Source organism: Poecile atricapillus, chromosome Z, assembly GCF_030490865.1.
Source record: "Poecile atricapillus isolate bPoeAtr1 chromosome Z, bPoeAtr1.hap1, whole genome shotgun sequence".
NCBI lineage: Eukaryota > Metazoa > Chordata > Aves > Passeriformes > Paridae > Poecile > Poecile atricapillus.
In genome coordinates this window covers 77,056,426-77,084,343 of record NC_081289.1, presented here as the reverse complement: position 1 = coordinate 77,084,343, position 27,918 = coordinate 77,056,426, and the positions used below count along the sequence as shown (strand labels likewise).

General features: G+C 43.6%; 1 long non-coding RNA gene across 2 annotated transcripts; it reads left to right on the top strand.

Annotated features, from left to right (window-relative positions):
* Window positions 1-19,899: 19,899 nt before the first annotated feature.
* On the top strand, window positions 19,900-27,702 carry LOC131573796 (uncharacterized). 2 transcript variants are annotated; one of them, XR_009276257.1, is made up of 3 exons: window positions 19,900-20,548; window positions 24,461-24,523; window positions 25,476-27,702. It is a non-coding gene; the product is annotated as an uncharacterized LOC131573796 (long non-coding RNA). The 2 variants fall into 2 exon arrangements; XR_009276258.1 differs by lacking the exon at window positions 19,900-20,548 and adding an exon at window positions 21,169-21,288.
* Window positions 27,703-27,918: the final 216 nt, after the last annotated feature.

Below are 27,918 nucleotides of genomic sequence, written 5' to 3'. Positions count from 1 at the left end.
TGTGGAAAAAACAAGCAAATGGGTAATATATGGTTAACTTAACTTTGTCTTGTACAGAAAAGTTCTCTTAGCTAATTATTTTTTAAACCATGAATATCTTCTGTAGATAATATTAATTAGAAGGTCGTTAAATTAGTAGCTGTTAATCATTCAATATTTTGACATTAGATTTTAAAACTAATTATTGCAAAGTAACTTTTACTTCTGTTAATATTTACTCTAAACCTTTCTAAAGAGGGTTTTTTTAATTTTCTAAAGAATCACAATAATTTCTCCAGTAAAACTCTAAAACTGCAAGAACTCATAATTACTTAAAAACACAAAATTAACTCTAAAAGGGTATATAAAGACATTCTAAGAAAACAATGAATCATGACTTTTTAACAAACAGAGTACTATCCCGGTGCTTCTTCTTGGAGAGGGAGTGGGGGGAGGTGAGCTGCCTGCTCTGCTGCTGTTATCTCTAGAAGGTTTGAGCGAAGTCGTCATCATCCTCCACATACTATCACAGAGGGGAAAAATGGAGATGAAAACAAATACCTACAAAGTTAACTTTAACAAATGCAGTTCTTTGTCTCAATATTTCTCTCGTTCACAGACAGAGGGAAAAGGACACAATTTTGCAAAAACAGATGATGTTAAGCAAAGAGTTTCTCAGGGCCAGGTGGTAGCAGCAGTGACCATTGCAACTTATCAACCTTTAATTACAGTAATGAATTTCGAACTAGGTACCATATAGTTAGTAATTTTTTGACTATTTTGTCTCCCTTTGAAGCTCTCTGAGCCACCTGGCTCTGCTCAGCTGTTTCTGTAATTGGTGATATTTGTCCAGTGTGGCCATGGAACTTCTTCTGCAGTGCTTGTACCATGGGGGGTGCTTTTGTTCTCTACGCAAGCTCTAATGTTTCCCCCATGCCCTCCCTGGGTCAGGTGAAAACTGATCTAAATCTGGCTTCTCTTCAAAGGTAGAGTTAATATCTTGTCTCTGTATGTCCACAATCAATTTAAAAACATTGAACAGCTCCTTATTTTCTTCTCTCTGACTCTCGCCCACTCTCTCCAAGGGCAGCAGAGACAGGAATGCTCTCCCAGTAGCGGGAGGGAAAGACGGCTGCTGCTGTGATGGAGGTAGAATCACAGGGCTCGCAGCCTGAGCAGACCTCGTTTTCATGACTTTTAAGGTATTAATTACAATCCGCCAAGTTGGACCGAGAGACAGTGTCCTTGCTTTTCCCTGTAATTGTTTTCTCCCACAACTGGTCTCCTATTTCTCTCCATGCTTCCATTGCAAGAAGCAGTGGAGGCATTTTCAAGCTTCTGTTTTCTCTAGCCCATAAAATGAGCTTTTCAAGGTCCTTATCCTTGACTGCTTTCCTTCATTTAACAATAATGCTTTGAAGCAGTTTGTGCTGCCGCAAATTCAATTTCCATGCTAGCAGCCCTGGACGGGGAGAGGGGAGCGACCCCTCCTCCCTGAGTGCCAATGCATACTTGCCTTTAGTCTTCATCTCAGGCTCCTGCCTCCCTGGCTTTCCTCAGCTTAGGTTCGCTTCCACATCCAACCACCATGCAAACCCACCACCCAGCTCCGATCCGCTTCCGTGTCTAACCACTGTGAGAATCCGCTCTGCCAGCCCCGGGCCGCTTCCACATCCAACCATTGTGTGAACCTGCTGAGCCGGTTCCCTTTACCCGCAAAGGGTCCCTGTTCGGGCGCCAGGTAATGGAAAACTGCTCAGACTATTCAGTGAGTCCTCATAGAGGTATAGCGAACGTCATTTATTTCTATCTTTAGCACACTTTTATAGGGTCCTACAGGGTTTTTGTGGCTTAACAAGCTACTATTGGTTAATACATATTGTTTAACTTTCTTTTCCTTATATACAATGCCCTTGCTTTTCTTTATTCTCGCTGTTTCAGGAGAGCTTCAAGGACACTGCCCTTAGAATTGTTGCCTGGATTGAAAGCTGGGTTGTGCAGACAGGCTTTTACTAAAATATCATGCTTTTGCTCTGTTAAAATGTTTTTCTACACATAGAGGTACTAAGATTTTCAGTATATTTTGTTGTTTCTTTAAATAAATTAGTTGGAGATAGAGTTTGTCTGAATTCAGGTACCATTCATGGGAATAGGGTTGAAATTATTCTCTCTAAAAAACAGGTTTATGAACTTTGTTGTTTCTTATATACCTTAGTGGTATGTAAATCAATGTGCAAACAGATTGTATAATTTCCCTGAAATCTTTTAAGGAGTTAAAAAACCCACCGAAAGTTATTTAGAAGTGCTGACTTTTCATAATTTTAAACCTTGCAATTGTGTCTCTGAGAATGCAAATAATGCAAATTATAAAGTGGCCATTGAATTAACCTAAGAGAACCGTTTTTAGTCATTGGAGATAGGATTGACAAGGCTTCAGATTCTGAAAGATACACGGATAACAAATCTTCAGTCAACTTTCTGGTGAAACCTGAGCAGTTTATGGACTTCCTATCATGCAGTTGTTTGGAACTGCAAAGCACTGATTTTCATGATTTGGGTTCTTCTGCTTCTAAGCAAGTTAATCTGCATTACAGGGACAAATTCTAGGCCATTACTGTAATTTGCAAAGACAATCAATTACCTACCCCTTCCATCTTCATCTTTAACTTATTCATTTTCAATAAAAAAAAGAACAGAGAGATACATTTGCATCTACAATTTTAAAAAAAATATCTATTCCTACACTGGGAGAAAAAAGATAAATGTTACATACATTCTTAGATCAGAATAATACTTGCAAATTCCGAGTGTCTAACAACAGAAACTAATGTCAAAGTTCTGAGAAAAGATATCAGAATCTGATCAGGTGTGTAATTAACCAAAGAAATAAGCCTGGAGAGGCAATATGGAACATGAAGCCTGTGAGTTTAGATGAGGCTATGAGATGAGATGGATAGGTGCAGGCTGAAGTTATTTGTGTGTTGTGGTTGTGTTTATGCAAGTGGCTTTGATATGCCATTATTTCTTCCTGGTGCTGGTCCATGTTCATTCAGACTAATACAGAACCAGAATGCTCCCTGGCATTGGCCCGTGCCATTCAAAGCCCTCCCCAATACCCTCCCTGGGTATGATTTGACAGTTAAAAGGCACTCAATTACTAGAATAGATAAGGCTGTGCTGCTTTGGCCTGATCCTTCTGGCATGGCTCTACAGTCATCCCCGCAGGTCTTCTGCCATTCCCCACGGCCTGCCAGATGTACCTTTGAATCATGCTCTACAAATGCTATTCTTAGGAAGGGCTGTGATGTAATCTGTGGATTTTTCACAGTTGGAAATCAAAAAGCAAAGTCATGGTATTGAGGCCAGGAGATGACCTCCCTCTCTCAAGTCTGCAAGAAACTGAGTGAGAAATGGAGTTCAGATCTGGCTAGATCCTTCTTCCTCATCCATCACTGCCTATGCCAAGACTGGCTTGCCTCCCTTTCCCAGACTGATGATCAGACACGTCCACACACTAAGTAAGGGCAGGCTACATGTCTGCCTGCACCTTTTTGAGGGGTTGGGATCTTCAACTGGGAGATCTTCCCAGACCCTGCCATGGTGCATGGTTTTAGGATGTTTTCTCCTTCAGAGAATTATGCCATCCCTGGGTATAGAAACTGAGAGAGTGCCTTAGTTTTTCTTCTGCTTTTATCAATAATGCCATGTATCCTAGTGGCATACTGTTGCCGCCTGTTCGTTTGATGTTTGCTTGATGTTGTTAAGTTTAAGCTGGTTTGCCCCAGTTGCTCCCCTGTTTTCCCTGAATGGTTTGTCCCTGGTTCTCAATCATTGTAAGCCCTTCCCCTTTTTTCCAGAGTGTTCCCCATCCATCACCTTTATCCTGCCCCCGAGCCCTATCAGTCAATGTAAACCCCACCTTTTGTTCTAGTCCCTTCCCTGCTCATCACCCTTTCCTCGATATCCCACTGCTTGTACAACTACCGCTCCTCCCCTGCGTCCCTACCATTGGCCCTTGATATTGTATTCCACTCCCCCAACTTCTCCCTCGCGATCTTCCCATTGGTTGATGTTCTGACCCCCCATTGTCCTTATAACCCAACGCACAGAAGTGCTCGGGGAGTCTTGGCTCAGACCTCTTCCCTGCAGTCCCAGCCCTGTCCCTTGTCATTGCTCCCTTGCCCTTGTAATAAAATCGTTCCTGGGAATTTGGAAGAAACTGAGTCTTCTCAGATCCTTTCGCCACGACTGCTGACACCCTGAGAGCTACAGAGCCCGGTGTACATAGAGCTCTGGAGGTTCCGCGCTGGGAGACATAGTCCTCACGTGGTTCCACACTCCTGGCACTGCCATCGGCCAAGAGCTAGCCAGAACACCAGTGGCCGGAGAGCGGGCGGTGTCAGCATACTTTCTCTTGAAAGTGTCTGAAAGTGTCTCTTTTACTCAGAGTAAAAATTGTGTTCTTTATTCTGAAGTAGTTCTGTTTTGGGATCTGATCAATGGAGACACCATCTGAGTTTCTGGAACAGCAAACATTATGGATAGTGATTTATGGGAGAGGGAGGCTGTTAACAGAGCCTTAAATAAGTCTCCCCTAGGGACTTTTGCATTGCTGACAGCATCAGATAAGAGAATTTCTTTTAGAAAACATCCACAGCCCCATCTCCTCGATGGATATGAAGGTTTTGTTCCTAGCAAAGAGGATAGCAAAGGAGGCTAGAGAATGCAAGGCATCTAATTGAAAATCAGGAGCAACAAGGCCTTGGTGAAGTTACGTTTTTGATGTATAGCAGCAGTATTTGATACAGTGCACCAAACAAACATGACAAGCCTTGATAAGATGTGGCATGGAGCATGTTGTTAATTGCAAGTAAGGTATACTAATGCGTGACTTTTATGAAAAGCTGAGGGGAATTTGACACATATGGTGCTGAAGAGATGTGTGTCTGAGTATCCTAGTTTACGCCAAGGACAGGATTAATTTTTCACTGCAGAAGAGAGGAGCTGGAGCCTGGAGCTGTGTGGTGTGTCTGGGTTGTTCTTCTGTACCGTGTGCATCATCTATGAGGTGGAGAAATAGGAAGTGGAAGAGGAGTTCTCTGAGAAGAAGGGGACATGACTTCAGGTGGAAGAGAAAGGCGGTGCACAATGAGCATTTTGTTTCTTTTTTGGAGGAGCAAATGATGAACAGAGTGGTGTGGAGGTGCCAGTTGTGGTCCTGTCACATTGTTTCAGAGTCAGTAGGCATTTTGCATGTGACCACTCTCTCATATATTGTTGATGCTACTGTTTGTTTCAGTTAATTGTTAACCTGTAAATTCTGCCCTTTATCTGTGTCACTGAGGGGGTGAGGGAAGGGGAGTGGCTGCATGGGGCTTAAATTCCAGCTTGGTTCAAACCACAAAACTAAGTAAAAAGACTGAGGTGTACTTTTTATAGGTCTGTTTCCAACTGGATTTGTTGCTTTGAGAGACAAAGTTTGGTAGTGTATATATGGGCTGTTCCATGTTAGTAGGTCCTTGTGACCAGCAACCATTCTCTCTAAAATACAACATACAATTAACATCTGTAAGGCCTGGACTCTTTGTTCTTTTTCTGTTTTAAAAGTCAAGCTCAACGCTAGCCTGCATTGTAAAGGTCTCTGTGGTGTTGTTTATGTTTCTGGTAGAAGAATTCACCCTATGTAACTTTGTAACTTTGCAGAGTGGAAGCAAACTGTGGTAACTACTGTGGCATTGGGGTAGCAGTGTCTGTCACTTGTACCTACCACTCAAAATTCTTTTGTGGTTCTTGGTTGGTTATGTTGGTTATATTTCCTCTGTCATGTAGGGGGTTATAGATTCCAGGGCAGTATGCCCAGTGTTTGACACTAATGCAACATAGATAAGTGTGCTGCTGGGAGGTCAGGAGCAGACTAGGGACTTTATTTGACATGATTTCTTTAAATAGTTTATTGGGAGGGGTTACAGTGGTAGGTTTGAGACAGGCAAGTCAGAAGCAGATTGTATGCTGAAGGGGGAGTGATGATGAGATGCAGAATCAAAGCTCATTGGTGGACTTCAGAAAACTGATGAAGTATGAATCCAATCCAAAAGAGCTCTGTGGCAGAGAGAAAGGACTTCCGTCTTGTGTACTTGTTTATCATCTACAGAGTAGATTTGGATCATAGGACAATCAAACAGCCTGCAGTGATTCTGGTTCACAGTAACAACAAATTGCCAACTTTTTTTTTTTTTTTTTTTTTTTTTTTTTCCTATTTAAGAAGTACACACTCTTCCTTTAGTTTCTTCAAAGGAAGAAATATTACTAAGGAAACCTTTTAGTAGATTGAGTCAGTGTTGTTTTCCTTTATCTTGCTTGGTCCTAATAGTTATACAGAGGATTTAACAGCTTTGTTGATCCAAGATTTAAAGTAGTAGGTCTTTACAAAAATGTCAGTGAATATTATAAATGGAAATGAAATTGCATTAATTTCACAATACTAATGGCATTAAAGATAATAAGTTTGCCGATGATACTATATTGAGAGGAGCTATTGACATTCTGAAGGGCAGAGAGGCTCTGCAGAGACACCTTAACAAATCAGGGGATGGGGCAATCACTAAGTGTATGAAGTTTAACCTGGGAAAGTTCCTAATTCTTCACCTGGAATGGGGCAGCCCTCAATGTATGGACAGACTGGGGAATGAGGTGTTGGAAAGCAGTACCACAGCATGGGATCTGGGGATCCTGGTTGATGACAAGTTGAATCTGAGTTGAGCTGAATCTGAGTTGAATCTGCCCTGGCAGCCAGGAGGGCTAACCTTGTCCTGTGGTGCGTCAGGCACAGCATCACCAGCTACGCAAGGGAGGCCATTGTCCTGCTATCATTAAATATTAAATGTAAAATTAATTATTAGCATTTAAATGATATTCTAGCTGACAGCAGTCAGGGTTTTACATTTCTCTGTGAATTTAATTTTGTTCGCAATAGGTAATACTTATTGAGGAAACAATGTCTAGTGAAACTTTCCACATGCATATTTATAGCAACCTGCTTAATTTGGATGCCCAGTGATTTAGAAAACAGTAATTTTTCCATCAACAACCGAATTGTATAAATATATAAATCAGTGATTTTTCAAGTTGTGACCATATTTAGATAAAGAAATAGATTAATTAAGACAGATGTATTTCTTGACCTCATTAATGATAAATACTTTTGTTTTTCATTCAATACAACTGAAAATAAGGATCAGTGCTTAAGCTAGCAAATAGTTGAATAATTACTTTAAAGAACAGAGACATGATAATGTTTTACATGGAATAGAAGTAATGAGGTTAAGGTGACTAAGGATGGTGAGGCACAGTAACAGGTTGCCTGAGGAAGATGTGGATGCCCCATCCCTGGAAGTGTTCCAGGCCGGGTTGGATGGGAATGTGAGCATCGTGTTCTAGTGGCTGAGTGATTGGGACCAGATGATCTTTAAGGTTCCTTTCAACAGAAACTGTTCTATGATTTTATTATTAAGTGCTGACAGTTTTTAAGTACTAAATATCAGAGAATGGCTATTATTATCCTGGCTAGATTTCTTTAAATATTAAATAGACAGTAATATTGATCTATATTTTACCTAATAAAATAGCTCAGGACATTTAATATTAGAATATACACTTAAAAATCTAGCAAATGAGTTTATGGGGGCACCCGTACATTTTGTAGCTAATATCTGTGTACATTCCAAGTAAATTTACAGTTTCTAGGGGGCTATCCATTGTTACTTAGTTGTTTCCCACAAATACTTGTCCTTTTTTAGTCTTTGAAGCCCAAATTCTATTCTCAAAGACAAGAGAATTTATTTCAGGACTATACGATTATACGAACAGAACTGAATCCCAACATTCCAACAGGGTTAGAGATAAATCTGCAAACTGTTCTAAGAGATTGTGAAGAGTGTATCTATTGAATTTGCCAATATCACTAGTTTAGGAGTGGCTACAAGCACACTGGAATATGAAGTAAAATTCAAAGTCATTCTGAAAAACTGAGCTCTTCCCTCAAGAAATCAAGAAGAAACCTTAACAATCAGGAAAAGATGAAACAGCCTGAAGATGTTTACTTTAGAGATAAGCAGAATGGTGAACATGAGCTGAAAGTCTTCAAATATTGCAAAGGCTCCTGCCAAAGAGTAACACATTCTTCATTTTGATGAAATTGAGCAGGAGGAATTAAGACTCTCTTAGAAAACTTAAAAGCGGGGTATTTTTTTTTCCTAACAATAAAAATGTGTAAGGTTAAACCTGTAAGGATAAGATAGAAAGATCCCACAATGATGAATTTATGGGATATCCTGTATTAAAGCAGTCTTAATATTGTGATTTTGAGTGGAGTGTTCCCTGATGCAAATGGCAACTACTTATTTTCTGCTACCGTGATCTGTGAAGAAGTGAACACTGCGTAGTGAAATCTCCTACTTGCATTTTTACATAGCTATTTTAGCTTATCTGTCAGCTGTATTGCTGGTTCACTTGGCATTCTTCTGCATACTTCAGCAAGAAACTGTGATGAAATATAAGAAAATGTTCTTTTTAGCTGATAAGATCAATTATATGTAGTATATTTGAAAGCATGCCCAGAGATAAAATGACAAGCTAATTTTAAGGATTATATTGTCACCTCCAGGTACTTGATTTTGACAGTGGAGATTCTTTTTCAAAACTTGTGAATCTTCAGAGCCATTAATTCCTGAAGCAGTTACACAGTCCACAGTGAGCTTTATATCAGGTTCTTGTTTTTATTAAAGTAGTGGGATTGTAATATAGTCTTTCAGATATGTGGTTTGATTGCCTTGAAAATGTCTGGTACGATGGATCTATGTGTTTAGTTTTCTTGTCATCTTGTGTTTACTGAAGGTGCTCAGGGTGGGTTGCTCTAGGGTAAAACACCAGACATGCTGAATTTCTCTTACTTTCTTGAAACTTCCCATCATGAAAATGGATATCCTTTTGTTCAGCATGTGAGTTCTTTTACCTCAACTTGACATATAGTCCTTTTTACTGCAGTCATTTTGTTACCTATCACAACTGAGATTTTTCCCACCTCTGGGCTCTTCAGTATCAATATTTATATCATAGGGAAGAGGATGGCATTTTCTCTGATATTCACAAGAATGTCCATTCTGAACTTCTTAGTCTTCTCAGGGAAGTTCAGCCTCAGGTAATTAAGGAAAAGAGAAATCCCTGGAAGTTCACTGAACCATTAACAAGTGTCATAAATTCATTTGCAATGCAAAAACTGTCATATCTTATTGAATCCTAGCCATCTTAGTGTGTCCTGCTCATGTACCCTTTCTGAAACAACAAATTTTGGGTGTCAGTGTACTTGGAGAGATGTAAGATGTATTTCTAACATGGTAAGATGTTGCCGCTGAAGATGAATAGATCACATGGACACAGGTCGAGGTGTGGTGAAAGGAAGAGAGAGTTTATTTTTCCCCCCAGGATTTATAGGCTTCTGACCACAGCCAGGGATTGGATGGTCAGGATAACATTTTCTCACTGCACTGGCCATGAGAGATGCCCATCACAAGACATGTAACAGAAAGAATGTACACATATCTGTGTTTACAGTTACTGTCCTGGGAAAGTCTTTAGAAAACTATGTTAGCAAGCTCAGAAGCTGAGTTTTCAGGGCGACATCTCACCCTTTTTTGGTTTAACAAAAAGAAAAGAAAAAAGAAAAATTAACAAAGAAACTAGCAACATTATAAACAATCAAAAAGGATAAATAATAGGAAAATACAATACTCCATACAATCAGAAGGCTGTAATTTCAGGGTGATATCTCACCCTTTTGTTATTACAAAAAAACCCAAAAAACCAAAAAAACAACAAAACTCAAAAAATAAATGGAACAGTTGTCCAGCATCAACACCTGCTTGTGGATGGGCCATCGGGGTGAGCACCCACGTCATCTGCATCTGAGTCCTCATCCGTTGGCCCACCCATCCAATGACTTCCAATTTGGTCACAGCCTCCAGCCTGCTCACCGATCAAATGCTGCCTCTGTGGTTGCAGGTCAGGACGAACACGCTTCGCAGATACCCAGCATACCCCAGTATCTGTGGATACACAAGCATACCCTCGCCCCAAAGCAATGAGGTCATAGGGACCCTCCCACTGTTTTGTAACTAGATTCCTCACTCCAACCTTTGCCTGAGGCTGAGGCGTCTCATCCAAAGCCCACAAAGAAAGGTGATGATTCAACATGACCGGGTTACTGGAGTTCTACAGCACCGTGAGGTGATTGAGGGTATATAAAGCTTTTCCCAGCTGACTGTGTGGGGTCTTGCCCTGCATTCTCAGTTTCTGCTTCTGCAGAACTTGCCTTAGCATACCATAAGCACGCTCTACAATAGCCTGACCTGTCGGAGAATGAGGGATACCAAACTTGTGTGACCCACCCCACAACTGCAGGAACTCCTGCACCTCCTGAGAGGCATAAGCAGGACCATTATCACTCTTTACAGCAGAAGGCATGTCCAAAACAGCAAAGACCTGCCTCCAGTGGGCAATGACATCGCAGGTTTTTTTCTCCCATGTGAGCAGAAGCCCACATGGCAGAGGAGAAAGTGTCCACTCTGATATGCACATACCGAAGCCGGCCGAACTTGGCAACCTGAGTGACATCTGACTGCCAAAGCTCCAAGGCCCAAAGGCCCCTGGGGTTTACCCCTGCTGGCAAAGATGCAGCAAGTGCATGACAATCGTCACAAGACTCAACGATGTCATGGGCCTCAGCTGACATCAGCTGTTTCTGTTTGCACTGTTTCTGCAAAGTATGTGCATTCTGATGGAAGAATCCATGCGACGCCTTGGCGTGGCTGAGCATATCAGGCTGAGGTGCAACCCACACAGGGTTAGCCAACTTGTCAGCCCTCGTGTTACCTTCTGCAATGAACCCTGGCAAACTGGAATGACTCCGCACATGCAGAACGTAATCTGGATGTTCCCAGGCCTGAATGGCTCTCCACAGGGCCTTCAGTAAATGAAACAAGGCAGGATTACTGACTTCCTTCAAAACTGAATGACCCAACCGCTGGGCTATACCGGCCGCATAGGCGGAATCCGTGACCAAATTGAAAGGTTCCAGGGAAAACTTCTGAAACGCCATGAGAGCAGCCCATAATTCCACCAACTGGGCTGACCCAGTCTCATGACTCTCCAAAACTTGCCACTCAGATCCTTCCTTCCAGGTAGCAATGGCCTTTCCAGTCCTCCCTGAACCATCAGTAAAGACAGTGGGTCATTGCACAGGCTCCTGACTATGTTTGGGCCGCAAAGAAAGTTTTGTGAAGTTTGCCACTTGCAGCAACTTATGACTGGGCAGATGGTAAGTGATCTGCTCAGAAAAATTCTCCAGAGCACTTTGCATGGAAATACTGTTTGCAAAGGTCCAGTCAAAGTCTTCCCATGGTACCGGGAGCACAATCTTTGCAGGATCTGCACCCATCAATTGTAAACACCATTGTCAGCATTTAATTATCAAACGAGCTATCAGCTCAAACATTGCAGTCACCGTCTTCTGCGGCTGATGGGGAGGAAAACCCATTCTAGGACACGCAAGGGATCAGACCACTCATCATTCCACTGGCCAACGATAACCGCAGGATGCAAATCTGGAGTAACAATGAACACAGTGACATCAATGGAAGGATCAATGCGATGAACCTGACGAGTGGAAACCGCTCGCTGAACCTCTTCCAGCACCTGTTGTGCCTCTGGGTCAGTGTCCGAGGTGACTTTAAATCAGAGTCCCCCTTCAATAGACCAAACAAGGGGGACAATTGTGACACCCACCAATTTCTGAACATCATTCAGTGTCTTCACCGAATGTACAAATTCCACCTCCTGATGTTGGACTGTCCGTTCCAAAATTTTCACCCCTAAGTACTTCCAAGGAGGCTGTTGCTGAACCTTTTCTGGAGCCACTTGCAGCCCATGAGAATGCAAGGCAGTGTACAGCTGAGGCTGTATCTTCAGCAGGTCATCCTGGGTGGGCGCAGCCACCAAGACGTCATCCATATGATAAATATGAGCATTAGGAAACTGCTCGCAAACTCCAGACAGGGCTTGAGCCACATACCATTGGCAAATGGCCAGTGAATTTTGCATGCCTTGCCGTAAAACCCTCCATTGATATCTCTGTGCAGGCTCAGCATTATTGATAGCTGGCACTGAGAAGGCAAATTTCGGTCTGTCATCGGGATGCAAAAGAATTGTAAAAAAACAATCCTTCAGATCCACAATGAGAACTGGCCAATCAGCAGGAAGCATGGTGGGTGATGGCATTCCAACCTGCAACGTCCCCATGCTTTCCATCACAGCATTAACTTTCTGGAGGTCTTGTAGCAACCTCCATTTCCCAGACTTCTTCTTGATGCAGAAAACAGGAGTGTTCCAGGGACTGGTCGAAGGCTCCAGATGACCCTGGTCCAACTGTTCCTGCACTAATTCACAGAGGGCGACTAATTTATCATGAGAGAGGGGCCACTGATTTTCCTAAACGGGTTTCTCCACCAACCAACGTATGGGAGGCGTAGGACAGTCTGCACCCTCCAACACAGTGGCCCCCATCAAAAATCCATCCCCGTATGCACCCCCCATGCAGCCAGAACGTCCCTCCCCCAGAGTGTTAACCGGGAGTCTTTCGTGACACACGGCCAAACCATGGCCGTGTCCCCCTCGGGGTTCATGACGAACACAGGCCTTCGGCTCATGTAGCATTGTGCTGCTCCTGCCAACCCCACAACTGACGTCTGCACCAGGTCCAAGGGCCATTCCGGGGGCCAGTCGGCAAACCTGATGATCGTGACGTCTGTGCCAGTGTCAAGAAGCCCGCAAAGACTGACTTCTGACGGTGTCTCACCAGGGTTGGACAGGGTGCAGAGCCACTCAGGACGATCCTTGGCCGCCAGAACAGCAGTCCAGTGAACCTGAGGTGGCCCCGTGGATCCAAAGCCGCCATCTCCCCACAGCTGATCTTCTGCTCTGTGAACACAAGACTTAAAGGGCACAAGTTGAGCAAGTCTGGTTACCGCAGGGATACTAACAGGGGGGGCTTAGTGTGGAAACCGTGGCATAAATCCACCCCGTGAAGTCCGAACCGATAATTCCCAGGTGCACAATGATGCCCTGAGCAGTGGCACTAGATCTCCCAAAAAGGAGAGCACTCATGGCCTCCCCCACTGGGCCCAAGGCATCCAAAAGAACCCTGCACATCCTACAAGAGTCCAAGACAACCGTGTCTGCCGTGCAGACATCAAGGCCTGCAGAGCCAGAGGTGCTAGCTACAAGCTGGCTGAGCAGACCTCCATTGTCTCTGGAGTGTGAAGAGAGACTTGTGTCTGAGCGCGTCTCCCCATTGTGCTCGACCTCTCGTTTCCCGAGCCCGACAGAGATTTACCATTGACATGGACCGTCGCCCTGCACACATCTGCCCCATGATTCGCCCTACCACACCGGGCACAGTAATACAGAGGAGCCAAGGCTCCCTGCGCCTTCTTTTTCTGCTTCTTGCTAACCTGAGCTGTCCCCCATTGTTGCTGCCCACCCGGCGGCTTCACCCAAGGTGGCCACTGCGCAGCAGCCACAGTAGGGGTCTCTCCAGCATTGACACCGGCCTCTACACAGGCTCGCGCCATCTGTGGCAGGGAAGGATCACTGGGCATCACACTAATGACCCTCTGACACGCGGCATTACCATTAGTCTTTGTGAGAGTCTTAAGCATCACCTGCCTTGCCATACTATCCTGCACTTGCCGCTCCACAGAAGCAGTCAGCCAATTCGCAAAATGCAGAAAAGTCTTGTCATCTCACTGGACAATAGTCACAAAAGGCTCCTTGGGGGCGGCCAGTTCTAAGGCTCACACCAACGCCGCCATGCCGGTCTCCTTGCACTGCTCAAGTACAAGAGGCTCAAGGCCAACCTGCCTATTAACGTCAGCAAAGCCGTCCTTACCCAGCAGAACATCAGAGCTGATCACCCGCCTGGGATCCCGCTGACCCAAGGCAGTATTCTGCTGCACTACTTGACAAGCTATCTCAGTCCATAGCCCCTCAAAAATGCCATACTCCACCGGCTGAAAGACAACATGGGCTATATTCTGAATGTCATAAGGTACCAGTACACCTCCTGCAAGGCCCTGAAGAGTCTGCATAACCTCATTCAACCCAAGGCCATGTTTTTCAGCCATCTCATGGAGATCTGTCAAAGCCTTCCAGGATAACAGCTGATGAGTCCTCAGAGTCGCATCCTGAAGCACAGGGAATGCCTGATATTCCCCCAGAGGAGTGGCCTCACTTGCCACTTCCCGTCTCGGAGAGTGCCCTGAGACAGGACAAGGCACCGGGCTGGAAGACCCCACAACAGCATCCGGCGCTACAGTCACCATAACACCAGTGGAGTCCGAGGAGCCATCCTCACTGTCTAGGGGGCTGTCATCAACCTCATCAACCTTAGCCCTCACAGCGCCCCAAAAGACGTTCGGACGCCTCGGCCACACAGTCATCTGGCAGGGAGGCAAGGTCCACCGGGTAGCCGAAGAAGTTCTAGCAGCCCGGGACCCTTTCCCCATGGAGGCCACCGCTTCTTCCCCGCGGCATCACTACCCGAACCAACAGTGCAGGACCTTGGTCCGCCTGGGCCGCAGGAGGCGACGGGGGAGGACTGCCTCCAGCCACAGGCTTGGGCAATGCCCAAGAACACAAGGCGAGGCGAGGTGAACCTGGTGCAACACGACCTGCCTCCAGTGCCGGGGGGGAACGCAGCACCACTTGGGGCGTAGCCCATGGAGATGCGGCACCATCCCGCTCCACCACCAGGGCCCGTCCTGGGCTCGCAGGAGGAGAAACCCGCACCCCGGAGCTGGCAGCTGGCCCGGTGTCTGCACAATGTGCCGCACCTGTCCCCACGCCACACAGATCTGATGCGGGAGGGACAACGCTTGGAAGCGCCCCTAACAACATCCCGTCGGGAGCGCAAAAGCCAGGAGTTGGTACCGGCCAGCCCCCCTTTGGGGCAATGTGCGCATGCATGGCCACAGAGCCCAGGCTTGCCCCATCCTCCACAGCGGGATACGACACAGCCCAGCCACAGTGGGGAGAGGGGACCGTCCCTGATATCGCTCCCAGGTGTGATGCCGCCCCCTGCTCAGGCGGCCCCCCATTGGCCTGTGCCGGGAAAGCACACCAAGGAGGTGACCCCACCCCAGCCTGATGCCGCCGGGGTGCCGGACGCAGCGGAGTTACATCCCCCCGTTCCGCAGTGCCTCTGACAGCCCGCCGGCCGGAATCCAACCCTGCCCCAGACTGACGCCGCTGGGGTGCTGGGTGAGGCAGGGCCACATCCACCAGCTCAGCAACACCGGGGGAGAGGGAGAGCTCCGCCTCGCTCCCACAGCTGGAATCAGAGTCACCTCTCTCATCCAGATCAGAGAGAGCGGCCACAGAACCTGCAGAAGAGGGCGAGCAACTACACAAAATGTGGATGCACCGCCGCCAAATCGCCAGCAACCAGACCAGCCGGGGCTCATAATCGAGCAGCAGAGCCTCGAGCAGGGAATCACCTAAAGCATCCCAAGCTGACTGCGAAGAAATGGCCTCAACCACAGGGAAAAACCTCTCTTTCTCCCATACTCACACAATCGCTGAAAGTCAGCATTCGAAACGTCAATCCCTCTCTGATCAAGCACCGCACGCCATAGTTCCATAACCAGGCCCTCCATAGGAGAGAGCCCAAAACCAGCCACAGCCACAGGCTAGACAGTACCATGTAACCGTCACCTACAACACACGTCGGGGTTCACCAGATGTTGCTGCTGAAGATGAATAGATCACACGAACACAGGTCGAGGTGTGGTGAAAAGAAGAGAGAATTTATTTTTCCTCCCAGGATGTATAGGCTTCTGACCACAGCCAGGGATTGGATGGTCAGGATAACACTTTCCCACTGCACTGGCCATGAGAGATGTCCATCACAAGATGTGTAACAGAAAGAATGTACACATATCTATGTTTACAGTTACTGTCCTGGGAAAGTCTTTAGAAAACTATGTTAGCAAGCTCAGAAGCTGAGTTTTCAGGGCGACAGTGAGATACTTTCTGGCTGTGAAGGTAGTTTGAAAAACACACAGAAATTGCTGGCTACTGTTTAATAGAGTAAGTAGAGGGAAAGTGCTACAGCAAGAAATCAATACAAAAAATGCTTCTCCTGAGTATGTCAGATCCATATTGTCCTTACTCTCAGTACTTCTCCCATCTTTTTGGATTAGTTACCTCACCCCTTAATTGTAAACATATTCTTATTAATACCTTGAATTTCAATAGTGTGCATAAGGTAAAGCGCAAGGGTGTGCCTGGTAGAAATGTGTTTTGAATGTGTGTCTGTCAATAAAGTGTATCTATCTTAATGCACTGTTAATGAGTTTAGGAAAGAAAGACAAATAAATGAAAAATGTAGCCATTATGTACACATATAGTGGAACACACATATATTGGAACTAAGTATCAAGAGGCTAAGCGCTAATGGTGTCATAATAAATAGCTAAAAATAAGCCTAGCAATTATCATGATTACTGATAAAGAAGGATGCAGAGGCTTCTTTTTTTAAGGTTAGCTTAAAATGCAGCTAGTAATTCATTGGCTTGCAGCCAAGTTTCTGAGGTCTTTGCCCAGACTTACTGTCTCAGACACATGACAAGACCCCAAACCTCAGCCTGTGTTTCAGTCTTTGGATGTGTGGAGAGTTAGGTCAGATTAGGGGCCATGCACCCAACCTCTGTCTCACTTTCCCTTCTGTGAGATGGGAGGAGAAACTAGGATGAGAAAAATTACAAATTGAGATAAAGACAGAGGGATCATTTAACAATTATTGGCACAGGCAAACCAGACTTGACTTGCAAAGAATTACTTCACTGTAGTCACAATTCAACAGATTCAGGTAGTGGGAAATAAGAAGACAAATTTTAACATATTGCACCCCCCTTTTTACATATTCAATTTCACTCCTTCATTCCCAACACCTCTACCCATCTCCTCTCACGGCGCAGCAGAGGGGGTTGAAGATGAGGATGTATTCTGGAGGTGGCAGTTTGTCTCTGCTGCTGCTCCTCATACATTTTCCCTGCTCCAGGGTGGGTTACTTCCGGAAACCTATTCTACCATTGTCTGCTCCATGAACTATAGGAAAATCTCATCTCTGTGATGAATTACATCCTCCCTTTCTTTTTTTTTCTGACATACTGTTTCTAGATCTTCCCCCCTTCTCTGCCTGTCCATGATCTTTTCCCTCTGTCTCACTTTCAGAGAGGCACCACCACTTTGGCCCTGCAGTAGATCTATTGCAGCCAGCTGGAATTGGCTGTGTCCAGGACAGAGCAGCCCCAGCCTCTTCCCAGAGGCTACCTCTGCACCGCCACTCCTTGCCAATACCAAAACCTTGCTGTTTATGCCTAATGTATGATGTAATGGTCTTTTTTGTTTGTGTATCTGAGATGTGGTACACATGTCATGAAAACTCAAATTTTTCTTATTATATAAATTTCAGCCTTTAGTACTGAATGTACCTAAGGATTTTAGAGTAACCAATCTATCATAACAGAATTAATCTTTGCTCTTTTCTTCCACTTGCTCTTCTTTGTGCAGCTGGCCAAGTACAAGCTGTTCTCCCAGAGTGTGCAAGTCTCCCAAGGGTTTTCTCATCTGCTGCTTAAAAAACTACCACTACAAAACTGCCTGGTGATTTCTCCAGCAATGCAAAACTGCATATCCCTCACACTGGAGGAATCAAATGGGTGTATAGAAACAAATTATTGATTAGCTAACCTCCCTGGGTTAGCATCTGCTCCTGGCCTGTGTGTTACCCACTTTCACAATGCTGAAAGTGCTTTATAGACAGCAGCAATTATGTAGTCACAGTCAGGAAAGTAAAAAGAAGAAAGGTAAAAATGCCACAACTCAATTTTTGGGGAGAGGCAGGGGGAAGAGGAAGGGCAAGGATTAGGGGAAGGGCTAAGGGAAGGGTTAGGGGAAGGTGCGGGAAGGTGCGGGAAGAGAAGGTGGGGGAAGGTGAGGGAAGGTGAGGGAAGGGAAGGTGCGGGAAGGGAAGGTGCAGGAAGGGAAGGTGTGGGAAGGTGCGGGAAGGTGTGGTGTGGTGTGGTGTGGTGTGGTGTGGTGTGGTGTGGTGTGGTGTGGTGTGGTGTGGTGTGGTGTGGTGTGGTGTGGTGTGGTGTGGTGTGGTGTGGTGTGTGGGAAGGGAAGGGAAGGTGCGGGAAGGGAAGGTGCGGGAAGGGAAGGTGCGGGAAGGGAAGGTGCGGGAAGGTGCGGGAAGGTGCGGGAAGGGAAGGTGCGGGAAGGTGCGGGAAGGTGCGGGAAGGTGCGGGAAGGGAAGGTGCGGGAAGGTGCGGGAAGGTGCGGGAAGGTGCGGGAAGGTGCGGGAAGGTGCGGGAAGGGAAGGTGCGGGAAGGGAAGGTGCGGGAAGGGAAGGTGCGGGAAGGGAAGGTGCGGGAAGGGAAGGGAAGGTGCGGGAAGGGAAGGTGCGGGAAGGGAAGGTGCGGGAAGGGAAGGGAAGGTGCGGGAAGGGAAGGGAAGGTGCGGGAAGGGAAGGTGCGGGAAGGTGCGGGAAGGTGCGGGAAGGGAAGGGAAGGGAAGGTGCGGGAAGGGAAGGTGCGGGAAGGTGCGGGAAGGTGCGGGAAGGGAAGGGAAGGGAAGGGAAGGGAAGGGAAGGGAAGGGAAGGGAAGGGAAGGTGCGGGAAGGGAAGGGAAGGGAAGGGAAGGGAAGGGAAGGGAAGGGAAGGGAAGGGAAGGGAAGGGAAGGGAAGGGAAGGGAAGGGAAGGGAAGGGAAGGGAAGGGAAGGGAAGGGAAGGGAAGGGAAGGGAAGGGAAGGGAAGGGAAGGGAAGGGAAGGGAAGGGAAGGGAAGGGAAGGGAAGGGAAGGGAAGGGAAGGGAAGGGAAGGGAAGGGAAGGGAAGGGAAGGGAAGGGAAGGGAAGGGAAAGTGCGGGAAGGGAAGGGAAAGTGTGGGAAGGTGCGGGAAGGTGCGGGAAGGTGCGGGAAGGTGCGGGAAGGGAAGGTGCGGGAAGGGAAGGTGCGGGAAGGTGCGGGAAGGTGCGGGAAGGTGCGGGAAGGTGCGGGAAGGTGCGGGAAGGTGCGGGAAGGTGCGGGAAGGTGCGGGAAGGTGCGGGAAGGGAAGGTGCGGGAAGGTGCGGGAAGGTGCGGGAAGGTGCGGGAAGGGAAGGGAAGGGAAGGGAAGGGAAGGGAAGGGAAGGGAAGGGAAGGGAAGGGAAGGGAAGGGAAGGGAAGGGAAGGGAAGGGAAGGGAAGGGAAGGGAAGGGAAGGGAAGGGAAGGGAAGGGAAGGGAAGGGAAGGGAAGGGAAGGGAAGGGAAGGGAAGGGAAGGGAAGGGAAGGGAAGGGAAGGGAAGGGAAGGGAAGGTGCGGGAAGGTGCGGGAAGGTGCGGGAAGGTGCGGGAAGGGAAGGTGCGGGAAGGTGCGGGAAGGGAAGGTGCGGGAAGGGAAGGTGCGGGAAGGGAAGGTGCGGGAAGGGAAGGTGCGGGAAGGGAAGGTGCGGGAAGGGAAGGGAAGGGAAGGGAAGGGAAGGGAAGGTGCGGGAAGGGAAGGGAAGGGAAGGGAAGGGAAGGGAAGGGAAGGGAAGGGAAGGGAAGGGAAGGGAAGGGAAGGGAAGGGAAGGGAAGGGAAGGGAAGGGAAGGGAAGGGAAGGGAAGGGAAAGGGAAAGGGAAAGGGAAAGGGAAAGGGAAAGGGAAAGGGAAAGGGAAAGGGAAAGGGAAAGGGAAAGGGAAGGGGAAGGGGAAGGGGAAGGGGAAGGGGAAGGGGAAGGGGAAGGGGAAGGAGATTTATAACAATGCTGCTTTTAGTAAACAGGACTTCTTTCATTCAAATACATTGTATACCACACTGCCATGACGGTTTTGTCTGTGATTTGCCAACCATTACTGTAGCATTTTTCATGTGGTTTTTGTGACAATTTCTTAAACGACTTTGAAACACAACTTGAAGAGATAGTGAATATTTCTCTGTTGTATTCCAAACGACTTTAAATTTACCCAAATACGTATTTCAGACTGTTTTTTTCTGTGTGTGAGAGAGTTGTAATGAGAGAATCTACACCAGAAGAATATATGAGGATTTCAGGGTGGACATTAGTCTTCCTGCAGACACATTTTCACCTGCTCATGTGGTATGCATCTATGCCTTAATGGCAGTACAATTGTCATTTTGCCTAATTTCTTTCAACAGATGAAGTATGTTTTTGTCAGTTTGCCCTTTTAGATGATGCTGGGTGTTTCCTCATGAATTATTTAAAATTTTACACTTCAAAATCCATCCGGCTTTCACTATCATAGTTTAGCTTGACTAGTCTGAGTCCACATGTCATGGATATTGGAGACATAATCCTATTTTTTGCATGCAACAAGACAGTTTGTAGTGAGACGAATGATTTGCCCAGTGAAACTGTATTCACACTAATTAGCTACTGTTACTCTCCACTAGACAAGCAGTTTGCAGAAACAAGAGGTGAGTCTACATAATTTTTAATCTACATTACACATATTCCAAGGGTGTTGCTATTCAATGGTGCACAGCATCATCTCATGATGATGTATTGGTTTTCATTTTTACTTCTGCTTTGTTACTCATCTTGAAGGCTTCATTATAAATAGATATTCTATAAAGTCGTTTAAAGCTATGATTTTAATAACAGCAATCAGTTAATGTAGTTTCACTTTCTGTGTACTTATTGTCTGTTTTTTACTTCTGTAGATTCTTTCCTCTTAGCTAGACTCAAGCCTGAGGTTTGCTCTCCATGCAGGCTCTGATTATGTTTCTTCTTCTGCCCTATGTATCCTAATTTTTCAGCAGCATTATTATGTAATTTACAAATAAGTAATTGGAACCCAGTGCAGAAGTTTGAGATTTACAATTGAAAAATGCTGAACGCAAAGTTATGAATTAGTGCATATATTTATTTTAACTAACAGAAAAATAAAGACACAAAGTGTATTTTATACTTTTGAAGCAGATAATTTCCAGTTGCAGTTGACTATCTATTTACATATTTGTATGTGTCATAAATGAACAAATTTTGCAGTAACAAAGAGAAGACAGGAGAAAATTATAAACACCTGTAACTCTGTGTTAAAATAATACCTTACTGCTTTTGGCTTTTAATTTCGTTGTAGGATCTCCCCATCTAGACAAGGGAAATTCTCCTTTGGGATGGCAATTATGGGATTAAACATTTTGCTTTGTAGAATGTATGTACGTTCTGTCAACATTCAACTCCTCAGACATTATGCTTATAGCGAGCATATAAGCATAATGTGTTTTAAATGCTCGCCAAAACAATAAACAGTAGTGTTGGTGCTTCCTTTCATATAATCTCTGTAATTTGGTTATCAAATAAGAAGCTTTCTCTCTTCTTATGAGAAACTCTGATATTTAAAGTTCCTATAAGTGTCACAACCACTAAAATATTTGAAAGTATGTCAGTGTCCACAGGATTTTTAAAGTTCTGTGGATAATAGAGATAGGCACATTTTGCAGGTTGCTTACAGTGGATGAAGACATTCTGAAATTGGAAAATCTGGGATCTAAGAAATTTTGGCATCCATATTTTCTTATGTGTTAGTTGTTTAGACACATTACTTTTCAATGTATTGACATGATTGTTTTGTCACCCTAGAAAAAGTGTTTGCAATTTTGGATTTAATTTTGGGACACTTGATGTCTTATGTACTGTAAAGAGGGTGCAGAAACTTAATACAATGTCATGGATTTTGCTTTAAGCCAGCGGGCTTGCAAGTTAGGTGTTGTGGAACCTGTGCTAAATGTGTTTAGTTCTTTCCCTGAACCTAACCTGAGCTGCTTTTCATTGTGTTGAAATTACTGCTGTTAGCATTCAGGAACACATAATCACAGAATGACTATATGAAGGTGCTTTTACTAAAGAGCTCTGGGCATCAGGGGTACACATACCCAAATCTGACCCGACTTGGTTTCGAGCTGAACATATTTTATATTCTATCATTATGTAATTTACATATTAATTATTAAACTTACGTTGTTTTATTGTATGCATTGATTTGACCCAAGCATGGATTTCTCGTGATCCCCCTCAAACCCCCTAACATAGTTTCTCATGATTCTTTAAACAATAATTATATCTAATCACATCTAACAATTGTATCATTTATCATATACTGACTACACAGGAGCAGTTTCACATGATCTAGCAAGCACAAGGCCTAACATTTCCCAGGGCCTGCCTTTAACATTTTCCCAGGGCTTGCCAAGCCTAACTTTCTTTCTAACTCCCCAAATTTTCTATGATTTGAAAATATTTTACTGTCACTGTGCAACTGAATTGAACTGTAGCAGTATCTTGCAAAGCATAGTAGTACAAAGATTCAGAACTGAGTAAAGGAATTCCACTAAAACCTTGTAAACAATGCTGATAGGGAGGTTACATTGAGGATACATGCTGTGAGTTATTTCAAAAGTGCCATTCATACCTTTTTTTTTTTTGTTGTTTGAAAAATAGCACTAAGCTGAAGTACTTTTGCTACTTCCTATACTGATTTCTGAGATGCATGTCTCTATTATTTTTTTGAAGAAGCTTAACATACCATTTCTCAGGTTTCAGTCAGAGCGAAACACTGAAGCAAGGACATTAAATCAAATCTGCGATTGGTCCCTTCATTTCTTGTTGTGGCTGATAGTTAGGTGACACACTGATTCTGAGTTTTGCTGCTGTCTATAAAGCTTTATTTCTCCATTACATGTTGGTGCATTTCTTTACTTTGGATTTTGTTCTGCCTGAGGATGGGGAGATGCTGCACAGCTTGTTGTTTTAAGAGTTTCTAGGTCCCTCTGGCATCCTTGTTTATCCTGCAAAGGATATTTTTGCTCATATTTTAGAATAAGAGTGGCTGTTTTCTTCTTTAACACAGATTTTGAGAAACTTATATCAGGTACTTTGTATTACAGAGGTAATCCCTTGGCACATTTCTCCACATAAACACATTGCACAGAAGCATGTTAGCGTAGTACTCATAAACTGTTTAATGGATGACATTATATTTCACTTTCATTTTTTCCTCTGAGTCCTACTATGCTGGATGAGATTTTTTAATTACAGATTTGTTTTGTTATTGCAAAATACATGTGTGTAGAAATGAAAACATTTAAAAACTAATCACTAGTTTTGATGCCTCTTCTATTCAAAATAATAATAACAATAACAACAACAACAACAGCAGCAACAACAACTCCTACCCCCACCAGTTTTGATATGGATAAAATCTGCTTTTAACATGTTGGATAATAATCAGAACAAAACCAACTCGGTTTGTCCAATATAAATGCTCCTTCCATCTTTGTGTTTCAGTTTAACATCAAAGGATATCCTCACTCTTTTTCTATGTTTTTCCTTGGCACTTGAGAGAAATTTGTTGTAGAGCAGAAAGACATTTGAGTTTCTTTGCTACAGCGACATCCATCCTCTCAAAGAGAGCAATGGCAAAGAAAATCTGCTGTTACCAAAAATCATGTGCTTATACTTCTAAACTGCTGGTACGTCATGTGTTTTGCTTTACTGATCAGCATTTTTATAGGTACTTGAGGCTACACTTCAAGAGTTAGCATAGTCCAGGACCCATTACTGGACATTTGCACATAGTCCCTCTGCATTGAAAGCTTGGAGGGTTTTGATACTATGCACATTAGCTATTATGTGCCAGGTGTCCTTAAGTCAGACAACACTTGCGGACAACAACAGATCAACTGTATTACACAAACAATTCTGGTAGCACACAGAAGTAAGTGTAGTTTCTGACTAAACAAAAAGTGAAGTGAGTCATGTAGCAAACACAGCATGATGCCACTGCCACTTCATATTTTCAGGCAAGCTTTTGACCTTTCCATCAAAGACATTTAGAGTCCTTTTAACTGATTATGAGGTAATAAAAATTCTGGGAATTAAACAGTTCTTTTTCAAGGGACATATTCAGATGTCTTTGTGGTAGTCAGTGTTCTGCTGGCAGAAATCTACTACAAAAAAAAGAGCAAAGGATCCAACAGTTTAGGAATGCTACTAAATCTAACATTGTTTCTGTGTGGTATTCTGTGTTTTAAAGCAGAACTGACCAAGAAATGCCATAGTAAATATATTGAATCTAGTCTAAAAAAGATTCCTTTAAACTTCTGATCTGTATGCATTTCTTTAAGCCTTTAAGGTTATTTGTTTTTTTTTAATATCACTTACCTTCTGTGGCAAGTTATTTTTTTAGTCTAGTTATTTACTGCTGTTGTGATAACTCTTTGACACCACTGTTTGTTCCTAAGTTAAAAATTGTGCCATTAACTTATAAAAAGTAATTACAATATGGCAGAACACACTTAGGGTCCTCTTATGTTTGTCCATCCCAGGAAAGGAAAGTGCTGGCAGAACTCTGCTTACATATAATTCAATGTGGGACGTTACTCTTGAAGGTAGGTTGCATGTATGGTCCATTAGTACTGGAAAGGTCTAGATCTTACGTGGATTTCCTCTGAAGCAGTGGATGTGTTCATATTTACAGGAAAAAGACCTTGTTTTCCCAGACTTTCTCTGCCAAAGTTGACATAGAGTCAGTACGGGAAATATTGGGTCCACTTTTGCCTCAGAGTCACTGTCTGGGTGCAGAGTAACTATGATTAGAAAAATGGATCAGTGGATTTCAGTCCACATCGTATTGCCATCTCTAGTGGCAGGATAGATGCTTTTTCTAAGAAAATTTTTTTTTTTTTTCCATGGAATTTGGGTGTATCTTTTTGTTACCAAGTATTCAGATATTGATGGCTGATGCATTAGAGAGTTTTTGGAGCTCATTTTCAGTAGTATCATGTAAGATTTTTAGGAAACGAGGATTGGTTGATATATCCTAATACTAAAAGATACGTGCATCTGGTAAATATGGTTCTCTTCCATGGAAAATATCTTTAATTGTTCCTGTAACAATCGTAATTGTAATTGTTCTTTCCTAGGAAAGAATAGCATCATATTTGGAATGTTCAGAGACTTAATTTAGGATATTTATGAGATGAGGCAGTGATATGTGAGGCAATTAACTTTTGGTCAAGATTTGCTGTCACCACAGCAGTTAAAGTATTGGAGAAATTAAGAAAAATTAGAAGACCGTGTACAATATTAGTCATAGTTAAAAATATAGAAATACTTAGAAACCTCTGTTTTGCTAGCACTGATCAAGAAAGGGAGGTTCAGCTGCTGAATCTGTTGTTTTTGTCAGACGGTTTGACAGACAGAACTCAAACTCACTGGTATTCCCTGACCAATATCAGCTGAATTTTCTTAAAGTAACAAATTCTTAGCTGCACTATTTCCAAGTGATATCCAACAAAGTCCAGGAAGGCTCTTCAACAACTCTTTGTACTTTCCCACCAGAAAACCTGCTCCAGTGTTGGCTCTTCTCCATGGGCCACTAGGTTCCCTCATGGCATCTTCACCTGCCCTGGCATGGCATCCTCCACAGGTTCAGTGTGCATATCAGCTCCATTGCAGTTCTCCATGTGCACAGAGACAGTCTGCTTCACCACAGGCCTGCTGGGGAAATCAATCTGCTCTGATCCTGGACTACCTGCTCTCCCACCTTCTTAACCACTATTGGTGTCTGTGAGGCTGCTTCTTACATATTGTTTCCCTTATTCCTCTCTCATCCTCTGCTGTGATACATTCTTATGCCTTTTATAAAATACTGTCTCGGACCTGCCATCAAATTGGGTAGGTGTGTTGGAGTCCTCTGGAACTATTTCTGGTACAGAGCTGCCCAAGCTTCCCCTCACAAGGGTACCAGTCTCACGGTACCAGGATCTGAGCACTTGTACACTGTAAAACTAAATAAAATGATCTTCCAGTGGACAAGATATTGTCAAAAGACATTTCTTCTGGAAATTACATTAGTAAGCTTTTTTACAGCTAGTTTCAGTGTAGAAGTCAAGGACTGAATGGGAATATTGATTCACCTGTTTATCCTTGAACTGAATCCTACAGGTACATTTTGTTTATCAGTAAAAATTGTTGGTAAAGCTGAGTATAGGCAAAGGCAATATCTGAGTCTTGCATCACCTTACTCTCCAGGGAAAAGTGGTCATTCAAGTTATTATGGGTCTTCACATGAAAAGTAACATAAAACAGTAACATCTGTTAGGTAATTATGTTATTCTCAAAGCAGACTTGCATCTTGTTCCTTTTGAAGGTGAAAATAAGCTGTTTGAAATTTGGGCCTTTTATCCTAAGCCAGTCATCTTGCTGTAGGAAAAAGAGTCTCCTTCAAGGGTCTTTCATTCTGTCACAGGGTAGAAATCTTAAGAGAGACGTGATATGGCAGGTAGATGATTCATTTAGATTATATCCACTAATATTTTGAGAATTAAAATCCAGTGGAGGAAAACTTGTACTGAACAGCCACTTGGAATAAGCCAGATGCACAGAATCAATTAGTAGTCATGGTATTTAAGAACTCTGATAGAAAGACTTTTTCTGAGGACTGTGATAATGTTGGAGACATGGATATAGTCCTGCAGGACTTCAGGTAGAGTTGCAGAGACTGTGACATATGCCACTCCAAGTTCTGGTGTTTTTTAATGTGTGCAAATCAGTACAGCATCTGTCTTCCAGTTTTTCTAGTCATACAGTAAAGTCTTTGATAAACTTCTTAATTTTTTCTACCACTTCAGCACACAGACAGTAATCAAAGTTATGCCTTTCCTGGGACAGATTTATGTTAATATAAACAATAGCATCAGTCCCCCACCTTGCTCTCCCTGTTTGTTTTGAGCTTCTTTGTTCTTTGATTGATTTTAAAGACATGACATCACACTTCGTATGTAGGACATCTGTTGTCTGCATTGATGCAATGCAGACATCATTACACAGTTCTAAGGCTTTTCAGGGCTGGCATTCATGAAAATTTCACCAGTGTTTGATGCTGTGGCTTTGTCTCTCTAAAGACATCTTATGGCTTCCACCTTTCCTCATCTATTCCCCAGTTAATTTCTGTAATAAAATGTTGAAGGGTATGTTATTGAAATTTTCTGTCTACACAGACTGGCTATAAATACTTACGATTAATAATGGAAAAGACCATACAGTTTTATAATTAAATTACACTTTTAAGAGCATTTATAAGTATGCACAGTATTTAATATGCTTTTGTGTGAAGCAGTGAGCACAAATAAGCTAGATAAGCATTATATAACATATTTAACATGTGATAGTAAAGTGATTTTTAGCAATTATTCAGGCTCCAGAGATACCAAGATTCTTATAATGTAATTCAGATCCTTACAGGGTTAAATTTGTGTGATTCTTTCAACCACTTTTTACCATGTACCACACACATAAGTGTGCGCTTATGTGTGAAAGTGTGTGTGTGAAAATAAGCTGTGGTAAATTCTCAACTATCTTATAGGCAGAACAATATAAATTAGTTTCCTGAGCAGAAAGTGTCATAGAAGAGGTAATTAATCAGATTGGTAGCTTTTACTCTGTAGAGAAAACTATTGCAAAAAGTTGATTCAGAATGTCAACTTTCACAAAAATGGAAAAAACCAAACCAAGCTAAAACAAATAAAAAATTGGAAAAGAAATTCCAAAGTCCTATTTCTTTCTTATTTCAATAGTTACAAGCTGTGCCTAATAAAACATTTAAATCAAATCCTGGTTTCCTGGTTTCTCAGTTATTCAACTGTTCTTATCTTAACACTTTTTTTTTTTTTACTTTTTTTTATTTACACTCAGTGTTGCAGTGTGTTTCTTGTTAATGGTATGTTTGGTTATTACCTAAGTTGATGGTTTGGTCCAAAGGAGACCCTCCCACCCCATGCTG